General features: G+C 33.7%; 2 long non-coding RNA genes across 2 annotated transcripts; both read left to right on the top strand.

The window, feature by feature from the left end:
* The first annotated feature begins 236 nt into the window (after positions 1-236).
* LOC128036143 (uncharacterized) lies at positions 237-1,436 on the top strand. The gene is made up of 2 exons (XR_008193010.1): positions 237-990; positions 1,149-1,436. It is a non-coding gene; the product is annotated as an uncharacterized LOC128036143 (long non-coding RNA).
* Positions 1,437-4,150: 2,714 nt separating this feature from the next.
* On the top strand, positions 4,151-5,413 carry LOC128036144 (uncharacterized). Its single transcript, XR_008193011.1, has 2 exons — positions 4,151-4,321; positions 5,069-5,413. It is a non-coding gene; the product is annotated as an uncharacterized LOC128036144 (long non-coding RNA).
* Positions 5,414-25,920: the final 20,507 nt, after the last annotated feature.

Below are 25,920 nucleotides of genomic sequence, written 5' to 3'. Positions count from 1 at the left end.
AATCGTGATCCTATTAAAACACGAGAATTTTTTTTAAAACACGAGAATTTTTGAATATTTTCATTTTTTTTAAAAAGGGCGTCCCGTATTTAACACGAGCCATCGATATTCACCCAACATAGCGATGAATTTGATGACTTAATATTAAATCAGTTCGTTGCCTTGTGCATTAAAATATTTTTTAATTTTAAAAATGCAAGTAAAATAAATGTGATAATATTTCTAAATATGCTACTTAAAAATACTAATTAAATTGAAATGAAACAATAATTAAATGTACGGATTAATTTAAAACGAGGATAAAAAGATTACCAAAAGCCCTCGGGCCTTTTTGTTTTTTTTTCTTTTCTCTTTTTTCCTTTTTTCTTTTTCTTTTCTTTTTCCTCTTTTATTTTTTATTTTTGCAGATTGGGCCGCTGGGCGTTGGGTTGACTGCTGGCCTACTGCTGGAACGGGCCTGGGACTGCTGGACTGGGTGCTGGCCTGCTGCTGGAATGGGCCTGGGGCTGCTGGAGCTAACCTGCTGGAGCTGCTGGGAGTTGGGCTGGGCAGTGGCCTGCTGCGGGTTGTGGGCCTGCTGTCTTGGGCTTCTGCTGCTGGATCAGCCTGCTGATTCTGCACTAATCTGTTGCTGCTGTTTTTTATTCTTTATTATTTTTTTCCTTTTTCTTTTTTTTCTTTTCTTTTCTTCTTATTTTTTCTTTTTTCTTTCTATTTTTCTTCTTCTTCCTCTTTGGAAACCTAGCCCGCCGCTGTTTCTCCCCTGTCGTTCACTGCTGCCGTCGACTCCTCCGTTCGGTGGCGTTGGTCACGGCGTTTTCCTTTCCCTCATCTCTTCTTCTTCTTTCTTCTCTTCTTTCTTCTTTGCTTTTTTTTCTTGCTACTGTTTTTTCTTTCTTTTGTTTATGCTTGCTCGTTTCTTGGCTTGACTTCGGTGGGGAGCAACGATGGTCGTGGCGCGGCGGTCGTGGTGGCGTGGGTGCGGTTGCGGTGAGTGCGGGATCGACCGATTTGAGAGTTTTTGCTGCTGTTTTTATTTTTTTAATTTTTTTCTGCTTTTTTTCTTTGGTTGCCGAATGCTCCTCTCTCTCTTTTGATTTTCCTTTTTTAATCTCTTCATTTTTTGTCCTCTTTCTTCTTGTCTTCAGGTGGCAGAGGAGGGCATCATGGCCTAGGCCATCTGCCGGAGTAGCTGGAGGTGAGGGGAAGCACGCTCGACTGCTGATTGGGGGGTCTGACATGCCCAGAAGGACCAAAATGTAGAAGACGTAAAACATTTGGGGTAAAAATGTAATTTTAGGAAAATATAGGGCCAACATGTAATTTCTAGAAAATTTAGGGGTCAAAGTGAAATTTTGAGAAAGTTTAGGGTTTGAAATGTAATTTAGAAAAGTTCATGGGCCAAAATGTAATTTTTATTTTTTGTTTTGTTTTTTTTTCATTTTTCAAAATTTCATTATGACTATTTTATTAATATTTAAAACAAAAATTAAATGGGCTAAAACAATTCCAAAATTAAATCTTAATGGGCCCGATCATTGGGCCCATACGAGATCGACCTGGCCCAAAATTTTGACTGGGCAAAATTCAGTGATTACAGATAGCATTAGGTCATTATTTTACACACACTTGAATTCAAAAGAAAGTTGTAAAGAGAAAATTCTCTAAAGAGATTATTTTAGAAAATTTCTAGAGATAATTTTTTGATTTATAACTTGACCTAAAAGTGTAGAAAAATTGAAAAATTACCCGACTGGTAATTTTTTCTGATTCGAAGCGTGCCCACATCGGCAAACATGAACTTGAGGATAGTGGAGAAGACTACTCAGTCGAATCGCTCATCCTAGACGAATTGGAAAAAGATACAATTTTAATTTAGTGTTTATTACTTTAGATATCACAACCAAGGTCTTGCTTTGGAAAAAAAATTTAAAACTCTGGTTTTTCCTTAAATTTATTTTCCGCTGCATTTTCTAAATCCATTTTTTCCAACATCAATGTCATCTTTAGTGGTGCAGATATGGAGAAATTCAAGATAATTTTCATGTATGAGTATGTCAAGGATGCCTCAACAATTATCCAGAACCAACATGAAGTAAATGTATTCGTTCCCATGTCAAAACACCAAATCCTTACAACTAGATTTAAGGAATTAAAATCAATGGAGAAGAAACTATTTTTTAGTTTTATGCTTGTCTATTTATGATAATTTGCTAATTAATTTTTTGTCTTGATAAATGCTTTCTAATGTTATGGCTACATTAAATTAGAGTGCATCAGCACTCTTAAGAAGAAATAGAAGTCTTTTGTTGTGACTAGGAGTGATGAATAATTTAAAAGTGAATATACTTATTCAAATCAAGACCAAATGAGAAACTATGTGGCATTCACTTTCGTTGTTGCATTGATGTTGCAATAAGCATTAAGACAGTGACTGAGGAAACTTCTACCAACAATGACGATGACTCTTTTGAGAACTTGGAAGAAACCTACTAACTCATGTTAGAGAAATGAAAGATTGTGTGCTAGATCAATGGAAATCTAACAAAAAGAAATTACTAGAGTTAAAGGAGAAACCATGAAGCTTGACATTCTAACATAAAAGAATGATAAGATTATTGCTAAAAAAATATGCAAACTTGAGTGCTATTGAACAAGAGTTGGATGATGTCAAAGCTATCTTCAAGAACTTTGGGATCCAAAATGTGAAACTATAATGAGATATTTACTTTTAAAAGAATGAGATCAGGCCATAGAGGACTATGTTACATGGGTAAGAAATTTATCTCTTTTGCAAGAAAAAAAAAGATCTTGAAAAGTCGCTCGTCATCATAGTAAAGTGGTAAGGCACACTAGACCTCATTGTTACAAGATGTTAAATGATTATGGTTGGAGAAAGTTTAGACATATCAGACCAGTATTGCAACAACTAATTCAACAAGTATTAGCATAAGAAGATGTGAATTAGAAGCAATGAGAAATAGTTGTTGGTTTCTTATACTTCATTGAAGGTTATCACAGAGAATATATGATACTTCAACAATCGTTGTTCTTGACACATGAAAAGTGAGAGATGTTTCTTGAAAAACTTATAAAGTTGTGATGCAAGTTAAGTTACATTTGGTGATGGAGAAAAAGGTAAGATAGTTGGTAATGGCACTCTCAATATTGAGGGAATTTTAAAACTTAAACGTGTTAAACTGGTGGAAGGACTCAAAACTAATTTTATTAGAATTACTCAGGCTATTAAAATTGAGAAAACTTTTGTTGTAATACACAGGGTTACAAAAAAAAAAGGAAAACAACTAGTGGAGGAATTATCAAAACTTTTCAGTGGATCTAAAATAAAGAGGGAGACTCATTCTAAGCTAATCAAGATTTTGTTCAAGTAAAACATCATCACTTCCTTGATATATTAGCTAGAAAAAGGGGGAAGAAATATTAACTATAATTACTTTGAGACTTATGGCCTTATAAATTACTTGTATACCTAAGAGTTGTTGAAATTTGTTACTTATGTTAAACCTTATGTTACACTCAAGGGGCATTGGTTTAACTAAAATATTAATCTTGTTAATGATATTCTTGATGCTCATGGGGTAGATGAAGAATTTGATAATGATTTTAACAAAATAGTCAATAACTTGACAAAGTGAATAAATAGAGCCTGTATTAAAAGCAATTATATTAAGTAAGTTGTACTACACTCTTCATAAGATTTTTTTTCGAAATGGTTATCAATAGCTCATTCATCTATTGTCAAAAAAAAGCTTGACAGACTATTTTTTAAAGTAGATACGATGGTGCCTTTAAACTTTGGAAAACTAATTTTCAAGCATCAAGAATCCAGAATCTATAACAATTCGATTTTCAGTGGTGTCGAAAATGACAGTTTCAGAATCCCATTTTCAATGTTTGAGCATAATAATATTTACGTGGTTAGTATAAAGGTTAATTAAAGTTTGGTCATTTAATTTTGTCAAATTGATAGTTAATTATGGTACAAGGAGTAAAGTTTAAAAGTTTATCACTGTAGATTTTTAAATAGCGGAAGGACCAATTGAGCAATTGAACCATTAGTATATGGTCAAACGGTGGTGGTGGATATTAGTTGGAATCCACCAAATGTGTTAATTATACTTAAGGTTAATTAGTTTCGGTTAATTAGGTTAATTTTGATTAATTAATAAACTAATTAAACTATATAAGACAAAATTAAAAGAAAACAAAAGTCATTTTCTTCCTCACACTCATCTTCTTCACCGAAATGAGAAAGAAAGATGAGGGCTTTGAGCATTTTAACTTTTGGTCCCTCAAATTGGTAAGATTTCAAGTCATTTTTTTTATAATTTTTATTTTTTTGAGGTCGTGGGAGATTGATTTAGCTAGCCCATGTACTAATTTGTAAAGCTATTAAAGTTTTAAAATTTTCCATTGATGAATTCTTGAAGAAATCAGTATTAAATTGTTAGGTTTTAAGCTTATATATGAAAAATGACTAGATTGTAAAGTTTAATTGTTAGTTTTTGAACATAGGGACTAAAATGTATATATTTCAAAATTGGTGTGAAATTTCTATAATTATTGATAGTAAAGAGTCTTAAAAGGATGTAATTGATATATATTTCAAAATTGAAACTCAAACTTGAAAGTTATGGCAAATTCGGTTTTAGAAACTAAATTGAATAAAATGAAAAACTTTAGAGGACATTCAAATAATAAAATTGAACTGATACATGCATATAATAGGATGATATAGGATGTATGAAATTGATAAATTGGATTGAATTATTATATAGATTGATATTTGAACCAAACTAAGGATAATCGGGAAAGGCACAATTATCAATTAGTCTTTGCAATTCAACTTGTTTGTTGATTTAACCAGATAAGTTCATATAGTATGATTGTATTTAAATTGTTATATACTTGAATTAAAAATTATGTATTTTTAATAATAATTTGAATTGTTTTCAATTTTGTACAAAAGCTTATATATGGACTAAATCGTAAAAAAATTTAATTAAATATGATGAATTGTAATTTGAGATATTTAATGAATTGATAGTTAACTACCTATTAGAGGTGAGATGAACATTACCAAAAAGTGAGATGAATGTTGCCAACTTTCTTTATGACTTGGAGAAGTCCACTTGGTGAGTGGGATCTTCTTTGTCATGTTTTCCAATTAGAGGGAAATTAGACCAGTAAGAAAGCAAATGAGCAGCAAGAAGCAGATGATTGGTTTAGTTTTGTAAACTCTTGGTTTATTTTCCTTATTTTGGAATTTGTTTTGGTGTTGTAATAACTTTGATGGATGCCTACATACTTTTTGGTTGTGTTTTTGAAATTGATCCGTAATTGACATTCATGTTTATCACTATGCTTGATGAATAAATATGCATTTTGATAAGGAGAGTACGTTAATGATTAACCTATTTTTCCTTTTTCTTTTTCAGTTTTATTATGTCATAAATGCTAACAGTGGAGTTGTTAGAACATTGAATTTCTACGGGATTTTATCATAAATGCTAACAGTGGAGATTGTTAGAACATTGAATGTCTAAACTAAGGGCTCCTTTGGATGTCAACGCACAACAGTGCGTTGAATTTTTTCCCTTTTATTATCAATTTTACTGCACTGCACTGGACCGTGGACAGCCTTTGGATGTGTTGGCTTCCAACACAGTGAGGAGTTTCTACTGCACTGAACAGCCTTAAGCTGACTAATGGTAAAAGCTCCAATAGGGCAGTAGACACTTTTAGAAGACAATAATACCCTAAATATTATACCAAACCCCATTCATTCTCTTATCTCAAATTCAGCAAGATTCTTAGAAGAAGAAGAAGAGCTAGCTAACCTTTCTAACAGGAACATGATTACGAGGATGTTTGGTTTTCAAATCAACAGTAAGATAAGGTTTGGGTTTTGCTGATGAAGAGTTGAAACGAATCAAACCAGCTTCACGAGCAGATTCAAAGTACTGAGTTATGGGAAATTCATTTGCATGATCCCAGTCTCCAAATGCTGGAATCTGCCCACTTCTCTTGCAATTATAATCCTAGTTAAACAGGCAAAACAAGAAAAATCCCACCTTAGATTTAGCTTTAAAGAAGAGATTTAAACAAGAAGAGAAACACAACTTACATCCATGCTGGTCGGCTGTTATTTTGAATCTAAAATAAAAATAACAGCAAATTGAAAAGGTGTTAGGTGACTTTAAAGGGTTGTGTTTAAAGAAAGTGAGATGAAAAAGCTGAAAAGAAGATATCGGGATTCTCAAGGAAGTTAAAAGAAGATACAGATTCTAGTTTCAAAAATTACACTGAAGAAGAGAATGAATTTAATCTAGCAGTGATGTTATTACTTGGTCTATATTTTTCCCCAATTTTGGCTTAAATTATTAGGCATTAGTTTCACAAACTGGAAAAAATAAGAAGGCAGGAACGGGTATTCAGAGAAGAAAAGAACATGAAGAAGAATGAGTTGGAATGGATGAGTTTAATCATATTTTATTTTGGAAAAATTAAATAAAATAAAAATCATAAAATTCAGGATAAAAATATTAATATAATATTAAACTATAATAAATAGATAATATCTCTATTTCATATAATTCTTACTCTAATATTTCATTACTCTAATAAAAAACACCTGAGAGAAAAATATAGTAGGAATAATAATACTAAAAAAGCAAATAATATAATCCAAAATTTCCATTTATCGTAATTTGTGTCATATTAGGGATGAAGTTAAATGATACTTTTATTTATTAATTAAACATGAAACCGGAAAATTTCTAAAATTTAAATTGAATTGCGATAGTGAAATGGCTTATGGATTAAATCGTAGAGGAAAGTAATGTGGTATGTTAAATGTAAGGAGGAAGAATTTAATTGATTGGAAATTGATAGGGATTAGTTGAGGAATTGGCCAAAGCCCTTGGGAGTAAATTGACCATGTTTTGTGGAGAAAGTAAATCATCTCCTTGGACCCTTGGGTGAGAGCAAAAGAAAAAGAGTTACTATAAAAAATTAAAAATAATTATCATTTTATCTAATAAATAATTTAAATTAATTATATAATTCATTAAAATATTGGAAGATACATTTTAATATTTTATTAAATGAATTTATAAATTCACATATTTTAATATTTTATTAAATGAATTTATAAATTCACATATTTTAATATTTTATTAAATGAATTTATAAATTCACATAACTTCTATTATATATCAATTCTAATATGATGTCCTTAATAGTCTTTTTTTATTCTCACCTCACCGCTACAGTTGCGTTTGAATCTAAACACACACTCCACCATTGTTTCTAATCTCATCACTACAGTATCCAATCTCACTGTAATGGCCCAAATTCAAGGTTATCGGAATAGTGGTTTCGTAACCACAAATCCGATTTAAAGAGAAATTTATTTTAATATTTTTGCATGAATATTGGTATGATAGGAAAATCGTATGTGTTGACACCATTTTTTTGATAAAAACGGGGTCGACTTGGGTATTGGAAAATGAATACGAAAATGGGAGTCGCCACCGATCCTTTTTGATGAGGTGTGATCGGATCACCTCGAAAAGTGGTTGTTTTTAATAAACGATTTGATTTTATTAAAACAACAAGTTTGGTCCACGAAATTCAGAAAAACGGGTTCGGGAGTCGGTTATGCACGAGGAAGGATTAGCACCCTCGATACGCCCAAAATTGGTACCTAGTTGATTACTTAATGTCTTAGTGTCGAAAAACTGAAAACTTTAAAGAAATTTAAAATACGATCCTTAAAAAAAACTCGAATGGCATGGATTAAAATTCAAGAGGATATTTGGCAATTTGGTTAAACGAGAAAAATCGACACCCAGCACCTTAGGGCATGTTTTCTCAAATTCCCAAATACAAAACATTGTCTTATTTTAAAATTTTTAAAAGGATATTAAGCCATTTGGTTGAACAGAAAAATCGACACACAACACCTTAGGGCATGTTTTCTCGAATTTCCAAACGCAAAACATTGCCTTATTTTAAAATTTTTAAAAGGATATTAAGCCATTTGGTTGAACGAGAAAAATCGACACCCAGCACCTTAGGGCATGTTTTCTCGAATTTCCAAACGCAAAACATTGCCTTATTTTGAAATTTTTAGAAGGATATTTAGCTATTTGGTTGAACGAGAAAATCGACACCCAGCACCTTAGGGCACGTTTCCTCGAATTTCCAAATGCTAAATATTGCCTTATTTAGAAAAATTTTCTTTTTTGAAGTATGATGTTAACATGCATAATGAAATAATAGGCATGATAATGCGAATAAAAAATGAGCAAAAAAAACGAATAATAAAGTAAATCAATCATGCATATACCATAACAAATAAATAAATAAATAAACTAAAGCATAAAGATGGGCTTATAAATAAATACATAAATGAACATAAAAAACAATAAAGGAAAATAGATGAAAATTATAAAATATGAACACGTGTATGTACATTTAAGGAAATATATATGTATGTATATACATAAAATTATGAAAATATAAAAATATATATAAATTATAAGATATGAAAATATAAGTATTTACATGTATATGTATATGGATTATAAAATACAAAAATATATAAAATGAAAGTATGCACGTTATAAAACGTGTGTATATACGTAAATTTATAAAAACATGAAAATATATGTATTCTAAAATTATTATATAAAATATATATATATGTAAACATGTACATATACACGTATATAACTAAGTTTGTAATAAAAAGAATAAAAGGACATAAATAAACAAACAACAATATAATGAGACAAATATCTTGAATATTTAAATAAGTAAACATAAACAAATAATAATAATAATAATAATAATAATAATAATAATAATAATAATAATAAAAGTAATAAAGGTAATAATTCTATAGTAATGTTGACATTAATAATAATACTATTAATAATATAAATAATATTGCTACTAATAACAAAAATAACGATAAAATAACAAAGATATGAAAAAGTGATTAAATTGAGCTAAAAACAAAATTTCAGGGAAAATTCGAAATAAATAAAAAAGGAAAAAGACCAAAATGAACGCGCAAAAAGCTAGGAGGGGGGAAATGGGAAATAATCCCATTTTTGCAAAACGCATAGTTCCAGTAGGGACTAAATTGAAAACGAAAAAACAAACCGGGGTAAAATTAAAAAAATAAAAAGACTTGATTACAAAACCATTAAAAAGCGGAAGGGCTAAAAGCGCAAATTGCCCTTCCGCACAAAACACGCGGATCCTTGGCGGAGCGGGTCGGATCGCGGGTCGGATGGCCTCAAAACGACGCCGTTTTGAAATGGTTATTTAAACCAAAAGTTTTTTTTTAGCCTCATTTTCTGTTTTAACTAAAAAAAAACAATGAGAAATCCTCCTCCCCCTCTCTGCCTTCTCTGGGCATTACTAGAATCCGGCGAGAAACCACCGTCGGTTCCGCCGCGGACGGTGGCCGGAGGTACCCAAAAGTCAAGCTTTTGAACCCCGCTCTCGATATCCTTGAAAAAACAGTCTTCTAGACCCGATAGGCTGAAAAAAAGGGGGTCTTTTGTACCCTTTCGGTCCGATTCCAATACCGGAAGAAGTCTTCGGCGACGGCTTTCGAAACCAGCAGGTACTCACCCCTTTTCTTTTTCGTTTTCGTTTTATTTTTTTTGTGTTAATAGAGTAAAAAACAAATAATAAAGAAAATAAAAAAAACAAAGAAAAATGCACACGAACAGAAGAAAAAGAATACTAGAATCAACCTCTTTTTGATTTTTTTTTTGCTTTTCATTCACTTTTTTGTTCCCCCCCCTAAAGTTACATTTTCTTTTTGCTTTTATAGCAGATTGATACAATGTTATAGCTTCTATTATTGTTCGCTACTATTTGGTTCTGCCTTGCGTGTTTGTTTCTGTCTTTGCAGGTGAGCAGTTTGGGCGATGGCAGAAAGTAGGTAGAGAGCAGGTGGCAGAGGAGTGGCGGCGTTAGGTCGGTGGTGGTGCAGCAAATGGAGCTAGGGTTAGGGTTAGGGTTTGCTATGAATTTTTTAGTTTATGGGCTGTTGTTGTTGGGCTTAGGGTTTTTTTTTACCATTGGGCCTAATTTGGGTAGTGGGTTTAGTTTGGGTACTAGGCCCAGGGTCAAAAATTGGTCTGTACAGTATGAAAATATCGATAGAAAAATTTTACCGATTTAGTGGTTAGTTAGAGAAAGAAATTATTGAAGAAATTGGGTAAAAATAAGGTATCGAGACCTCAATCTCGTAAAACCGAGTCAAAAATATTTTTATAAATATTTATGAAGTGTTAGTAATATGGTATTAAAATTTTGTTAGAAAATTTTAATGTTTTGGTAGTCAATTAAGTGAAAAGGACTAAATTGAAAAAGGTGTAAAAGTTACTAGAAGGATTAAATAGCTCAATTGTTAAATGAGGAGGGACATAAATTGCAAATAACCCCAAAAGGAGATACTTTGGGCGGCATAAGCTGAGAAAAATCAGGAGAATTGAAGAATTAAGGGTAAAATTGGAATATTGCAAAATTTGCTTTAAAAGTTAGGACTAAAGTGGAATTATCTAGATTTCTCTTTATTTTTCTGCATTATCATCAGCCAAACACGTCCTAAGGGTTTCTTCAAGCTGGTTTTTCATAATTTTTGCACCAAGTGAGTTAATCATTGCCTTTTTCTTGTAATTTTTGTGTTTCTAAGACTTTTACAACTAGGTCCTATTACTAAATTCATTAGTTTTTGATTTTATGAATGAATTTCAAAGTTGCTATGAATATGTGCTGGAAGTTATGATGAAATAGGATGAAATTTAAGCTTTAATTTGTTTATGAGATGATTTTATTAGGTAATTTCAATAGAAATTGATTTGTAAGACCTAATTGTGAAAAAGTTTGGAATTAAAGTCTAGTACTAAAATTCTGATTTCCAAAGCTTATAAAGTAGTTTAAAGTGATGAGATAAAGTTTTAATTGAGAAAAATCAGCTCAATTGAGGGGTTAATTGAGCAGGGATGAAATTATCATTTATTGAAAGTTTAGGGAAAAATGGTAATTAACATCATACACTAAAACAGTTTTGAACAGCAGCAGTAGTCTAACTTTGAAAAATCACAAAAAATTGTATAGATCGAATTAGAGGATGAATAAAATATGAAATTAAATCTTGTTGAGTCTAGTTTTCATAGAAGAAACGGTTTAATCAATGGAATTGTAAATCATGAGATATTATAGATTTTGCGAGACAAGGTCAGAATGAATTCGGGTTCCCCTATTCTGACTTTGGAAAATCATTAAAAATTGTACAAAAATTATTATGAGTTATAATTTATATGGTTAGAATCCATAATGAGTCTATTCTTATAAGAAACAAACGGAAACATCATCCGAATTCTGTACAATAAGATAATTAATTTTTAGTGAAGAGGGGTTGGAACTGTCAAACAATGAAACAGGGGAAGCTTTAAAGAATAAACTGTACTTTTTGGATAAACCAAAAATTCTGAAAATTTTATGGTAAGAGTATATGTGAGTATAGTTTCAGGGAAAATTAACGGATCTTAATTTAGAGTTCCGTATCTCAAGATATAAATAATTTAGTGACTGTGACTCAGTGAGACAATTTTGAATGCACTATAAATAATAATGGAATTATAGAGAATGTTACATATGAACATGAAATGTATTAGATTAATGATTAAATTTATTTATTTAGATCCAGAAAATTTAAATACGAAGCTAGATTGAGGAAAAGAAAAAGTTCGGGATTAGTAGATTTTTGTTTACGAACAAGTGTCGAGGTAAGTTCGTGTAACTTGAATTATATTCTTAAATGCTTGAAATGTTTGTTATTGATGTGAATATGATTTGAATATTTATTGTATGAAAATTGATAAAACATTGATATATTTGATAAAAAGAGGAAGAAATCCCGGTTGAATGAAAGGAAAATTCGATGGATCTCTGAAAAGGAATTGACGGTAAAAAGGATCTAGCCCGGACGGGTGATCCTATCCTGATATAGCCCTCCCGAAGAATATGTGGAAAATGGATTTAGCCCGGACGGGTAATCCGAATTAGGGTCTGAATTTAGCCTGGACTGGTAATTCAGATCCAAGCTCATTAGAGTAATTGTCGTTGCAGGGGATTTAGCCTGGACTGGTAATCCCGCTGTAAGGATGAGGTTCGCGGGAGTGTGCTCTCTGAAATGGAAATGTACGCACATGAATATGAGTTGACGGACCCAGATTTGTACACTAAAGTGTACCTCTGAAAATCCATCGAAATTCCGAGAAATTCAACGGGATAAATATTGAAAAATAACAAGGAAATGGAAATCATGGAATTGATGAGCTCATCAATCATGGTATAAATTATTGATACATGGAAATTATTGGACTAATTTGAATGTTGAGTTTGTGCATGATAGGGGAATAATGTATTGAATGGATGTATGAATGTTTATTGAATTGTATTGAAAATATTAGGTAAGTATAATTCTTGTTACATGAGCTTACTAAGCACAAAGTGCTTACCCTGTTTCCTTTTCCCCTGTTTTGTAGTGTTAAAAGCTCAGATGTCGGATTTGGTCGGAGACGCATCACACTATCAACCTCAAGATCTCGGTATATAAAGAAACTTTATTTTGGAAATCAATGGCATGTATAAGCTAATAAAGTAGATGTTAATGTGAAATGAATGTATAGTTAGCCATTGGTATGGCTAACAAATTTTGGTTTTGGTATGTGATGAGATTATCTTATGAATACGATAAATCTATCTTGAAAATATATTGCAATGGATTGGTTGTGTCGGATTGGTCTCGGTTTAAAATTTGCAGGGAAGATTAGATATTTATAAAGGGGTTATATTGAATTTAAAAAAAATTATACGGTAAAATCTGGTAATGCCTCATACTCTATTTCGGCGACGAATACGGGTAGGGAGTATTACACTCACCGCTACAGTAACTAATCTCACCGCCACCGCTGTTTTTAACCTCACCGGAGGTAAACACACCACCCATCCAAACTAGCCCTAAGTGTTGCAATATGAGTTTAGATAGTGTTGACTAAAACATTGTATGACTGAACTTAGTATTGCAACATTAGTTTCGGCAAACCTAATGTAGATTATGTTAAATTGGCAAATTAATTTGATTTGTAATATTATGATTTTCTAATTAGTATCTTAAAATAAGCAAGAAATGTAGGAATGTTAGGTAAAACATGATTAGATTCCATGTTTGAAGAGAGCCTTTATAGACGCTTGAAAGGGTTCATAATCGATAGGACTCTTTTAAATTGCATGTGATTAGGAAAAAAGATAAACTTATAGTTTAAGAAAACGTAGTTAAATAGCTTATAACTCATATGATTTAAATTTAAATTACTAGTTGATAGTAGGATAAATTTTGATGTTTAAAATGTTGATTTTGTTGGTCATCCACCACATTTGAATGCATAGATTTTAGAGCTTTACATTCTTCATAAGAAAGGATGTGGGAGAGCGAGTGCAAATAATTCTACAAATCTGATGTTGTAATTATCTTTGTCAAATTGTTTAGTCAATTCATTTCTTGGGTAGGATTATTATCTAAATTGCATAAACAATATTGGGTTTAAAATATACATATATTTTATTATTATTTCAATTTAATATTATAGTTTCTGTTTTAGTTCCAATTTTCTGTATTAATTTTAATAGCATTAATTAAATGTTTGATATCTTTTTTAGTTAAATATCGATTTTAATTTGATTTAAATTATTTCAGGTTTTTATTTCCTATTAGTATTTTATTGTTTATTATATTAGTTAGATTTGAATCATATTTTACTTTTAATTCAACCACTATTTTATATATTTCTATTTTAACTTAACTTTAAAATTTCTCTTCAATTATTTTTTATACTTTAAACTGCTTAAAATCCTTTTTCCTTATTAATTAATATTTGCATGTTATTAAATAATTTATTATATTAAATTTTAACAATAAGTATATGGCACTGAAACTAATATAATATTTTATATTAATATTTTAAATATTTTTAAAATAAAATAAAATTTATTATCAATATAATAATATTAAACTTGATTTAAGTTAATTTTATATAAAAGTAAAATTATCTATTAAGGAGTTCTTTTTCGAAAAATGACTTACGCTTTTCAAAAGGGTAAGTCATATAACAAGAAAAAAAGATTATTTTCCGTTGACCAAGCTGTTTTCTGTGAAACAAACACAGGAAATATAGAAAATATTTTCCGTAAAACCTTTTACATGTAAACAAACGGACCTAAATCTAAAAATATTTTTAAATTCATTATTAGTAACAAATTCATGAATTTGTGAAATTATCATAAATGCTATATTTTTATATAATTTACTATTTGATTTACACTGTTTTTGAAATTTAAATTTACAAATACATTATCTTCAATTTTTCAATACAAAAAATTAGATGAAAAATTAAGAAAGTGCGACACTATAAAATCTCTCACACACACACACACATATATATAAGGTAAATTAAGAAATGAATAATCAAAACAACTATTGGGGAAAAAATCTTACCAGATGAGAAGTTGGATTGATTAGATTTGGGTCCTTTGAGCTTGCCCTTCCTTTGGGAAGCTAAGAAAAAGAAAATGCGAAAATTTGAGAAATGGAAAAGAGGAGGGTGAAGACCTAAAATGGATGGTACCAAATGGTGTAATATAAAAAGGTAGAGGGAGTAGCCATGTCTCATGTCTGCTTTAAACGATGTCGGAACGCTGTCGCTTTTGCTTTGTCATGTACGTTTCCCATCAATTTATAATTACAACTACCCTCGTTGAATTGGATTTTTTTTAATTTTTAATTTTCTATTATAATTCTGTTTGATTCTTAATTTTTTATATTATTATTTTTTGAATTTTGAGACTTATTTTAAATAAATTATCTTTATTTTAAGGCTTTTAAATATTATTTGATATGATTTTATAGTCTTTTCATAAATAATTAAAAATAACAAATTTTCAACAACTTTTAATTTATTTTCACTATTTTAAATATAAAATATTCATTTTATATAATAAAATTTAAAATTATTATAAATTAAATAAATAAAATAAAATTCAATTCTATTTTGGCTAATTGAGTTTTTTAAACTTACATTCCATATGTAAGACCCAATTTATGCCCGGGCGCAAAATTACAACCCAAACTACAAACCCATGACCCAGGGCCCAATAAGCCCAAAACCTTAACTAGTTTCAACAAAAAATCAGAAACCTAGAAACCCTAGTGCGCCGCATCTTGCTACCCATGTGCCTCCAACAGATTGTCATGCCGAGGTCTCCGCCACCGCCACCATCCTTGCACCAAAGCGGCAAATCTTTGCCTCAGATCGCAACATCTGCAAAGGAAAGCCGAAAGGAATACCTACAAAAGAAGAAATAACAGCAAGGCAAAAAAGAAAAGAGAAAAACGAAAAATGTAAAACATTTGGCTATATAAGCCAGCAACCAAAAATGTAAAAGAGGGGGAAAAATCAGAAAAGAGAAGATATAAATAGAGGTTTTTACATTCGAATCCTTGGGATTTCTGTTTCATTTCTTTATTTTTATTTTTTATCATTGTTATACTGAATAATCAAAAAGAAACAAAAAAAAACTTACTTGCGTCGTGCCGGAAGAGGGGAACCCGAACGGTTTCCCTCCGTTTCTAGGATTTGTGGCCACCTTTCAAAGGATTCAGCCTTGAATCCGAGTTCTAGGAGAGACGACCTCCAAACGGGGCTAAGAAAGGCCGGCTTTTGCACTTCCGACCGCCGCTTGCGGCGGAGCTACGGCGGAGCTACGGCGGAGCCTTCAATCGGACCTAGGCTGGACTAGAGAGAGGAGTTTGAGAAGTTTTTTGGTTTTTTAGAGGAAATAGAAAAATGAAAATTTTAACAAAAATTTGATTTTTATAACGCTATCGAAACGGCGCCGTTTAGCCTCTATGACCCGCGCGCGATCCGACCCGCTCCAGGGGGATCCGCGCGTTTTCATGAAAGGGGTTATTTACGCACGCGGTCCCTCCGCTTTTGCATCGCGTTACAAGTAGCCCTGTTTCCTTCTTTTCTTTTATTTTAATCTAGCCATGTAATTTTGTGGTTGTTTTATTTTAGTACATCCTGGAACGACGTCGCTTTAGGGAAAAGGGATATTTCCTATTCTGGTCCCTTAATGTTGTGCGCGCGTTCAGGAAGGTCATTTTTTATGTTATTTGTAGATTTGCCCCAAAGTTCTGTTTTTAATTCGAATCAGTCCTTATTTTATTATTTTATTTAGTTTTTTTATATTCTTTATTATTATGCTATTATCTTCATATTATTCTTGTTATTATATTTTGTTTATTTATCTAGTTTAAATATTATTAATCATATTATTATTAGTAGTTAGTTTCATTATTATTGTTATTATTATTATTGTTATGATTTACTTATTTATGTCATTTTAGTTTCAAATTTTGGTTGTATATGTACATACTTACATTTTGTCATATATATATATATATATTCATACTTATATATTATTTATATACCTTATATATATATATACATATATGTGTACACACATATACAAACATTTTACAATACATGTATATACATGCATGTATATTTTATAATTCATAGATATACATACATATAAATGTTTTTTCATTTTATAATTTCAAAATATATATATATATATATATATATATATATATATATATATATATATATATATACATGCATACATTTCCACAACATATACATACGCACTTTTTATTATAAATATACATGTATACACATACTCTTATATTTTAGACATTTCATATTTTTATATACATATACATAAACATATATATACATCATTACACCTATTTTTATATTTGATGATTTTAAAATATCTATACATACATAGATTTTTCAGATTTTCATAATTTTGTGCACATTCATGTATATACGCTTTTACACCTATTCGTTATTTATTTATTTATTTATTTACATTTTCATTATTATTTAGAAAGAAGGATTCAATTTTATTTGCCTATGTACTTGTCACTTTGTATGTCATTGCTTGGTCCCTTTTATTATATTATTTTTGTTGCTATTGCTCGTGTTATTTTTACGCCATCATATTCATTATTGTTTTGCTATGCATATTTTACACCATACATCAAAAGGAAAATTTTTCTAAATAAGGCAATATTTTGCATTTGGGAATTCGAGAAAATGTGCCCTAACGTGCTGGGTTTCGATTTTTCGTTCGACCAAATAGCTAAAATATCCTTTTAAAATTTCAAAATAAAGCGATATTTTGCGTTTGAAAATTCGAGAAAACGTGCGCTAACGTGCTGAGTTTCGATTTCTCGTTGAACCAAATAGCCTAATATCCTCTTAAATCTCAATCCATGTCGTTCGAGTTTTTTTAGGATCGTATTTTAAAATTCTTCAAAGTTTTCAATCTTCGACACTAAGACACTAATTAATCAACTAGGTACCAATTTTGGGCGATCGAGGGTGCTAATCCTTCCTCGTATGTGAATCGACTCGAACCTGCTTTAATTTTGTAGACCAAAATCGTTGTTTTAATAAAATTAAATTGTTTATTAAAAACAACCCCTTTTACGAGGTGGTCCGATCACACCTCATCCAAAAAGCTTGGTGGCGACTCCCGTTTTTTGTTTTTATTTTCAAAATCCAAGTCGACCCCGTTTTCATCCAAAAAATGGTGTCAACTCCAAAAAATGGTGTCAACAGCTTGGCGACTCCACTAGGGACCCAAAATAAGAGAGTCAAGCCACGAGTTGATTATTTCTTGTCTTTTTGTCGAAAACCGAAAGTTGGTTTAAATACACGATCCTTTTGTTGCTTTTCATTCATCTTTATTACAATCTTTATCATTGTGGTTTATAATTGTTGTGAGAGTTTAAGTTCTGGTATATTTTTGCACATTGGATTGCATGACCGTTGGTCACACCTTTTTAAGTGGGAGAGAGAAACTACGCCTTCGTGAGGTTTTCACCTCCACATGGGATAGTGAATCGCTTCCGGGATACACCCGTACCTATGTCTTCGTGAGATTTTCATCTCCGCATGGCCATAGGGAAATGTATTCCCCTGAACTGAACTCATTCCATATGAGCCTATAATGGGTGAGGATTAAGGAATCTGCTGGTTCAGGTACCCTTACTTTAGAACCAAACCACATCTAGAGGACCTTAGGAGCCCACCCTAGGTAGAATCATTTCAAACCCCTAGTGGTTACCCGAATAGGTACTCTATTTTTCTTGTTTGCTTTTGCTTTGTACTATCTATTTTTCTTGTTTGCTTTTGCTTTGTACTAACATGTTTCGTTTCGATTTGTTTTGATTGCATTGCATTTGCATCTTAAAAAAATGTGTTGATTCAAGTTCGATTACTAAATTAGAAAGCTTGTCATAGGAAACAGATTTCTTGATAAAGTGGGAGACAATATGGTTGCCCGAATACATTCCAAGAAACACGAAAAAAGAAAGGTGATGGAAGAGGACATGATTCTACTTCGCGGCCCAAGGATTCAAGACGATTGTCCAAGAGCCTTCGACATTCCAACTCCCTTAAAGAAGCTGACGAGCCTCAAGAAGATGACGACCAAGATCTAGAAAAGAAGCTAGCAGTGGCGTCTGTTGGAAATTGGGGAGATTATCACAAACATGCAGATGAAGGAAAATATTGATGTTGTCTCTAGGAATATAAGGGCGAAGCCGTACATGCCTCGGCTTTATGTAAAGGAATTTATTTTCTAGAAAAGTTTTCTAAATGTAATTGAATCAGATTCAACATCTCTTTAGGCATCCATTTCATGCATTTGCATTACATGCATTAAAATCCATTAAAAGAGTCTAATTGAGTAAGTTTATTTCAGCTAGTCAACCTAACACCCTTACGGTATCCAAGCAAAGACTAGAGAAATGGAACGAAGGTTGGAAAAATTGGAGCGAATGCAAATACAGATGCAGGAGTAATTGACTGAATTTCAACAGGAAATGAGAGATCAGATGCTAGAATTACAGAAAACCATGATGAGCCAGTTCAACCGATTGCTAGCTAGAGAAAAAAGGAAGGACCCGATGGACCATTCTGGGGTTGATAATGAGGATTTTACTTATTTCCTATATTGTACTTCGACAAGTGCCCAAGTCCAGCCAGATGGGCGCCTACAAGGGGCACTCTTCACTATCGGATCTCAACAATATCAGACTGGTACAGCAACACCAGTGAGTTACCTGACGGACCCAAGATCTAATTTGAGGAACAATTTTCCTGTTGCTCTTGTTAAACCAGCAGAAATAAAACAATCAAGGGTGGAGTACCTAGATACTACAAAGGCCCCGAGGAAGAAGAGGAATAAATGGGATAACGTAAATAGATATAACAAGGGCCACTCAAAACCAATCACTGTGGGCCGACCAAAGATAAAAACCACTAGCCATCAGAGCCCTTTAAAGCAAGAATCTAGAGTGAAACCAGGTACTGAGAAGTCTCAATTTGCACCAATCCTAATGTCATACTAGGAGTTGTATCAGAGTTTATTTGACGCACATGTTGTCTTCCCTTTCTACTTGAAGCCTTTACAACCTCCGTATCCCAAATGGTACGACACAAATGCGCAATGTGACTATCATGCGGGAATTACAGGGTATTCTATAGAAAACTGCACTACCTTTAAAAAGCTGGTCGAAAGGTTTATCAATATGGGCATTGTTAAATTTGAGGATTCACTCAGTACAGAAAACCCGCTGCTCAATCATACGGATAATGAAGAGAATGCGATGAATGAAGAAATGTTGGGAAATGTTCATATCAGTGCCGAATATGAAGAAACAACTGGAGAAAAGATCTTATTAGATGTTCGCGCTTCTAAACTTGAGAGTGTTCTGAATAATTAGACTACAGAAGAGACCCCTGTAGTATTTAGAGCTTACTCAGAGTAATATTCAGAACATACTTGTTACTTTTAGCCTAGAGGCAATAAGAACTCTTTTGTGAAATAGGCTCATGTCTGAACGTCATTATTTTAATGGAATGCATCTTTGCGATATTTTTGAACCAATATTCTTTCATTTGTTATCAATGATTATTTTTATTCTTTTATTCTTTCTTCCAAATCACTATTGCATTCATAAACATATTGTACAACTTCATATATTCTTTGTATATTCTTTTGTACTTACAATGAGTCCCTAGATATCAATGACATGAGTGACACTGCTACAGACTTAGATTTTCCTCTTGAGCGAGGCATGTGCTTAGATGGATCTCATGACTTTAGAAATGACATAGATCGTAGCTCATCTCCAAACTTGTTGAGGATGGTAGAATAAGAGGATAGATAGATCCTACCTCACAAGGAATCATTAGAAATTGTGAGCATGATAAAGATTAGAATTGACCTGACCGTAGAGACGAAACAATACCTTATTGAATCACCTCTAGAGTTCAAAGATGTCTTTGTATGATCATACCAGGATATGCCCGAATTAATCACTGATAATGGAATCTGCACAGTAGCACGTTTTCAGAAATTTGCAGTGAACGATGCGACTCTTCGTCAGGGCAAATGCCTCTCTCGACTCAGCATAGCTTTGCCCATTTGAAGTCGAGCTTCCATCTCTTCAAGTTCTATGGGATTTTATCCTGATTAAAGAGGAAGATAAAAAGTTTTCTGTTGTAGTTTCGCCCCAGAAGGCTCTATGAAGGAAATCCGATCAAAGAAGATCCTTCGAAAAAGTTAACAAGGACTTGCCTAACCCTATGAGTTCAAATTCCATAAAAAAAAGCAAAAAGAAAAAAAATCAATCAAATTCAAAAATAAGAGAAAAAGAAAAAAGAGAAAAAGAAAAGAAAAAGGAGATGTCAATGCGAAAACCCGCAAAGGGTGCTTTGACCAAAGGTGGATTCGAGTTGAAAAACCCGAAAAGGGCGACTCAAATTTTGAGCGAAATGGGGCAGGGACATCACCATTATTGAAGACTTCTAATGGGCATTACTTCATTTTTGAGATCATTAGTTACTTCGTCAAACGGGTAGAGGCTGCTTCATGCGTCAATGTCATCATATGCCGGTATATAATTACAGAGAAGATGGTATCATGAATGATAGCACGATAGCTGAGGTCTGTGATCAATTCAAAATCAGACATCACAGTCCATAACTGTAATGAATTGCAAACAATGACTGAGACTTACGAAGGTTGGCATGTGAGGTTACCATCTGCCTTCCTCATTTTTCGAATGGTTATCGGGACTTTGACTGGGGCAACACTGTTTTCTTTGGTTTACAAGACGGAAGTAGTTCTACCTATTGAAGTAGAAATCCTTGTTCTCTGGTTTCAGTTGAGCAAAATGAATCTAATCTGATCAGAAGGAAAAAGACTAAAAGCTATTTAGCAGAGTCAGATGTGCCAAAGGCAAATGATACGAGCCCATGACAAACAGGGTCGTCCCAGAGAATTCCATAAGAGGGCTGGACGTTGAAAGAAGATCCTTCTTCAACGAAAGGATTCTAGAGGGAAATGAATGCCAAACCAGGAATGTCCCTATGATGTAAAGATGACAATTTTTAGAGGAATACTGATCCTGAGTGAGATTACTAATCCTATAAACTCAGATTTAGTCAAGAAACACATCGTTTAAAGAAGAATAAAGGACCAAAGTGAAAACCCGTAAAGGGCACTTTGAGTCAAAAAAATGAAAAATGAAAAATGGAGAGGCTAAAGGGGAAAATCCACAAAGGGCATCTTAGGCCAAATGGGATTTGAGTTGAAAACCCGAAAAGGGCGGCTCAAATATTGATCAGAAAGGGGTGAAGTGATCAGAGCAACTCGAATCTTGATCAGATTGGGGCATGTGGTAATATTGTTATACCTGAATCAACGGGAAAGGCTAGGCGACATCTTGGGGCATTGACAAAGCATGGTAGATCTCCTAAACATATGTCAAACTCAGAATGGTCTTCAGAAAGTTTGTACAGAGAAGTTCAAGCTGCGATATCTAGGGCACCTAATTCTCATATTATTTATATTGAATTTGTTGTTCTTGGAATATTTTATTCTTTTCCAAGATATATATTCCCAATCAATTTCTTTGTTATCCTTCTTTATTATTTTTGATAATTTATTCCTTTTGAGCTATGCTCAGAACCAATTTTATTCTTATCCATTGTCATCACCCTTTTTGCAAGCATGTTGCATTGGAATAATGATTAATGGACTAATAAAACTTTCACAAGGGAAGTTTTGCATATTAATCTGAAAAGTTTCTAAATAATACAGGAACCTAAAACAGGACTATTGTTTAGAACTCACTAAATTTAAAGGTTGGAAATTTGAGAAGGAATAGTCTAAATTTAGACTTTCTTTTTGAATTTTTGTTGTCAAATGCGTTGATTGACAAGACGCCACATTGGTGACAAAGCTTACATAAACAAGCAAGCGATGATCACCAGGCAAGAGGAAGAGGTTACCTCGGAGAAGAGAGCCCTCATCTGCGCATAAGTTTTTGGTACGACACCTTGAGAATGGTGTAAGAAACCAGAATGATTCAGATCTTGTATCCTTTAATTGTGATAAGAGAGGATTGAGGAAAAGCCATATTTCTACCCTTGAATTACAGTGAGAGAATGATGGTACAAGTTATGCGCCCCAATGAATTAAACTTGGAGGGCAACCTGGCTAAATGTTTCTTCAGAAAAGCCAGTCAAGCGAGAAGGCATCGTAGCACGTCGGTCACAAAGCCTTAATAAACTTCAAGTAATGACAACCTAAGCGGGAGCATTCTGGGAAAGATAAAATTCTGCATTCATGCAAACACCATTCACACATGTCTAGTTAGAAGCGTTTGATTCATTTTGATCATGCCATCCTAATCATTAGGCATAATTAGGTTCATTAGACAGGTCATGTTCCCTAGAGAGTAGATCAGTAAAGATCGAAAACAAAGCCTTGCCTTCATCGGTTGTAGTAGAGCTAGTTAAAGAAGCAGATATTGCCTTCCTGCGTTAACAGTGAAGCAGATCGAAAACAAAGCCTTGCCTCCATCGGTTGCAGTGGAGCTGGTTAAAGAAGCAGATCTTACCTTCTTGCGTTAACAGTGAAGCAGATCGAAAACAAAGTCTTACCTCCATCAGTTGCAGTGGAGCTGGTTAAAGAAGCAGATCTTGCATTCCTGAGTTAACAGCGAAGCAGATCGAAAACAAAGTCTTGCCTCCATCGGTTGCAGTGAAGCTGGTTAAAGAAACAGATCTTGCCTTCCTGTGTTAACAGCAGAGCAGACTGAAGACCACAGATATTGTCTTCCTGTACCGGTAGTGGAGCAGATCGAAACCCCCAGTCTTATCTCCCTAAGCAGTAGCAGAGCAGATCGCATCAAGTCTTATCTCCCTAAACAGTAGTGGAGCAGACAGAAGAAACCAATCCTATCTCCCTGAAGTTGCAGTGGAGAGGATTAAAACAACAGATATTATCTCTTTAAAGTTACAGTAGAGATCGTATCAAGTCTTATCTCCCTAAGCAGTAGTGGAGCAGACAGAAGAAACCAATCCTATCTCCCTAAAGTTGCAGTGGAGAGGATTAAAACCAAATATATTATCTCTCTGAAGTTACAGTAGAGATCGCACCAAGTCTTATCTCCCTAAACAGTAGTGGAGCAGACAGAAGAAACCAATCCTATCTCCCTGAGTAGCAGTGGAGTAGGTTGAAGATTGTAGATCTTATCTCCCTAAACAGTAGTGGAGCAAATCGAAGATGGTGAATCTTATCTTTCTAAGCAGTAGTGAAGCAGATTTAAGCCACCAATCCTATCTCCCTAAGCAGTAGTAGAGCAGGTCGAAGATGGTAGATCCTATCTCCCTAAGCAGTAGTGGAGCAGGTCAAAGATGGTAGATCTTATCTCCCTAAGCAGTAGTAAAGCAGATCGAAGACGGCGAATCTTATCTTCCTAAGTAGTAGTGAAGCAGATTTAAGCCACCAGTCCTATCTCCCTAAGCAGTAGTGGAGCAGGTCGAAGATGATAGATCCTATCTCCCTAAGCAGTAATGGAGCAGGTCAAAGATGGTAGATCCTATCTCCCTAAGCAGTAGTGGAGCAGATCGAAGACGGTGAATCTTATCTTCCTAAGCAGTAGTGAAGCAGATTTAAGCCACCAGTCCTATCTCCCTAAGCAGTAGTGGAGCAGGTCGAAGATGGTAAATCTTATCTCCCTAAGCAGTAGTGGAGCAGGTCAAAGATGGTAGATCCTATCTCCCTAAGCAGTAGTGGAGTAGATCGAAGATGACGAATCTTATCTTCCTAAGCAGTAGTAAAGCAGATTTAAGCCACCAGTCCTATCTCCCTAAGCAGTAGTGGAGCAGGTCGAAGATGGTAAATATTATCTCCCTAAGCAGTAGTGGAGCAGGTCAAAGATGGTAGATCCTATCGCCCTAAGCAGTAGTGGAGCAGATCGAAGACGGCGAATCTTATCTTCCTAAGCAGTAGTAAAGTAGATTTAAGCCACCAGTCCATTCTCCCTAAGCAGTAGTGGAGCAGGTCGAAGATGGTAGATCCTATCTCCCTAAGCAGTAGTGGAGCAAGTCAAAGATGGTAGATCCTATCTTCCTAAGCAGTAGTGGAGTAGATCGGAGACGGAGAATCTTATCTTCTAAAGCAGTAGTGAAGCAGATTTAAGCCACCAGTCCTATCTCCCTGAGCAGCAGTGGAGTAGGTTGAAGATTGTAGATCTTATCTCTCTAAGCAATAGTGGAGCAGATCGCATCAAGTTTTATCTCCTTAAGCAGTAGTGGAGCAGACAAAAGAAACTAATCCTATCTCCCTGAGCAACAGTGGAGTAGGTTGAAGATTGTAGATCTTATATCTCTAAGAATTAGTAGAGCAGATCGCATCCAGTCTTATCTCCCTGAAGTTACAGTGGAGCAGACTAAGACCACAAACATTGTCCCCCTAAAGTTGCTGCGAAGAAGATTGAAGCTACAAGTTAGATCTTTCTGAAGTGTAGTGGAGTGGATCGAAGCAACAAGACACAGTGGACTAGAACGAAGTTATTTGAAGAAGAGAAGCACCAAGAAGTCAAGACTCGATGAGACCGGGAAAAATTGGTCTTTCTTAGTCTTTGCTCTATTCTAGTTACACGACAATGAGCAAAGAGGGGCAGCTGTAAGACCCAATTTATGCCAGGGCCCAAAATTACAACCCAAACTACAAACCCATGACCCAGGGCCCAATAAGCCCAAAACCTTAACTAGTTTCAGCAAAAAATCAGAAACCTAGAAACCCTAGTGCGCCGCATCTTGCTACCCATGTGCCTCCAGCGTACTCGTCGCCCGAGGTCTTCCACCGCCAGCCATCCTTGCACCAAAACGGCAAATCTTTGCCTCCGTTGACCGCAACATCTGCAAAGGAAAGCCGAAAGGAATACCTACAAAAGAACAAATAACAGCAAGGCAAAAAAGAAAAGAGAAAAACGAAAAATGTAAAATATTTGGCTATATAAGCCAGCAACCAAAAATGTAAAAGGGGGAAAATCAGAAAAAGAGAAGATATAAACATAGGTTTTTACATTCGAATCCTTGGGATTTCTGTTTCATTTCTTTATTTTTATTTTTTATCATTGTTATACTGAATAATCAAAAAGAAACAAAAAACTTACTTACTTGGCACGAAGAGGGGAACCCAAACGGTTTCCTCGCTTTCTAGGATTTGTGGCCACCTTTCAAAGGATTCACCTTGAACTGAAGTTCTAGGAGAGACGACCTCCAAACGGGGCTAAGAAAGGCCGGCTTTTGCACTTTTGGCCGCCGCTTGCGGCGGAGGTGCGCCGGAGCCTTCAGTCGGACCTAG

The sequence above is a fragment of the Gossypium raimondii genome, chromosome 13 (assembly GCF_025698545.1).
Source record: "Gossypium raimondii isolate GPD5lz chromosome 13, ASM2569854v1, whole genome shotgun sequence".
NCBI lineage: Eukaryota > Viridiplantae > Streptophyta > Magnoliopsida > Malvales > Malvaceae > Gossypium > Gossypium raimondii.
The sequence above is the reverse complement of the archived record's forward strand: the minus strand, read 5'-3'. Positions and strand labels throughout refer to the sequence as shown.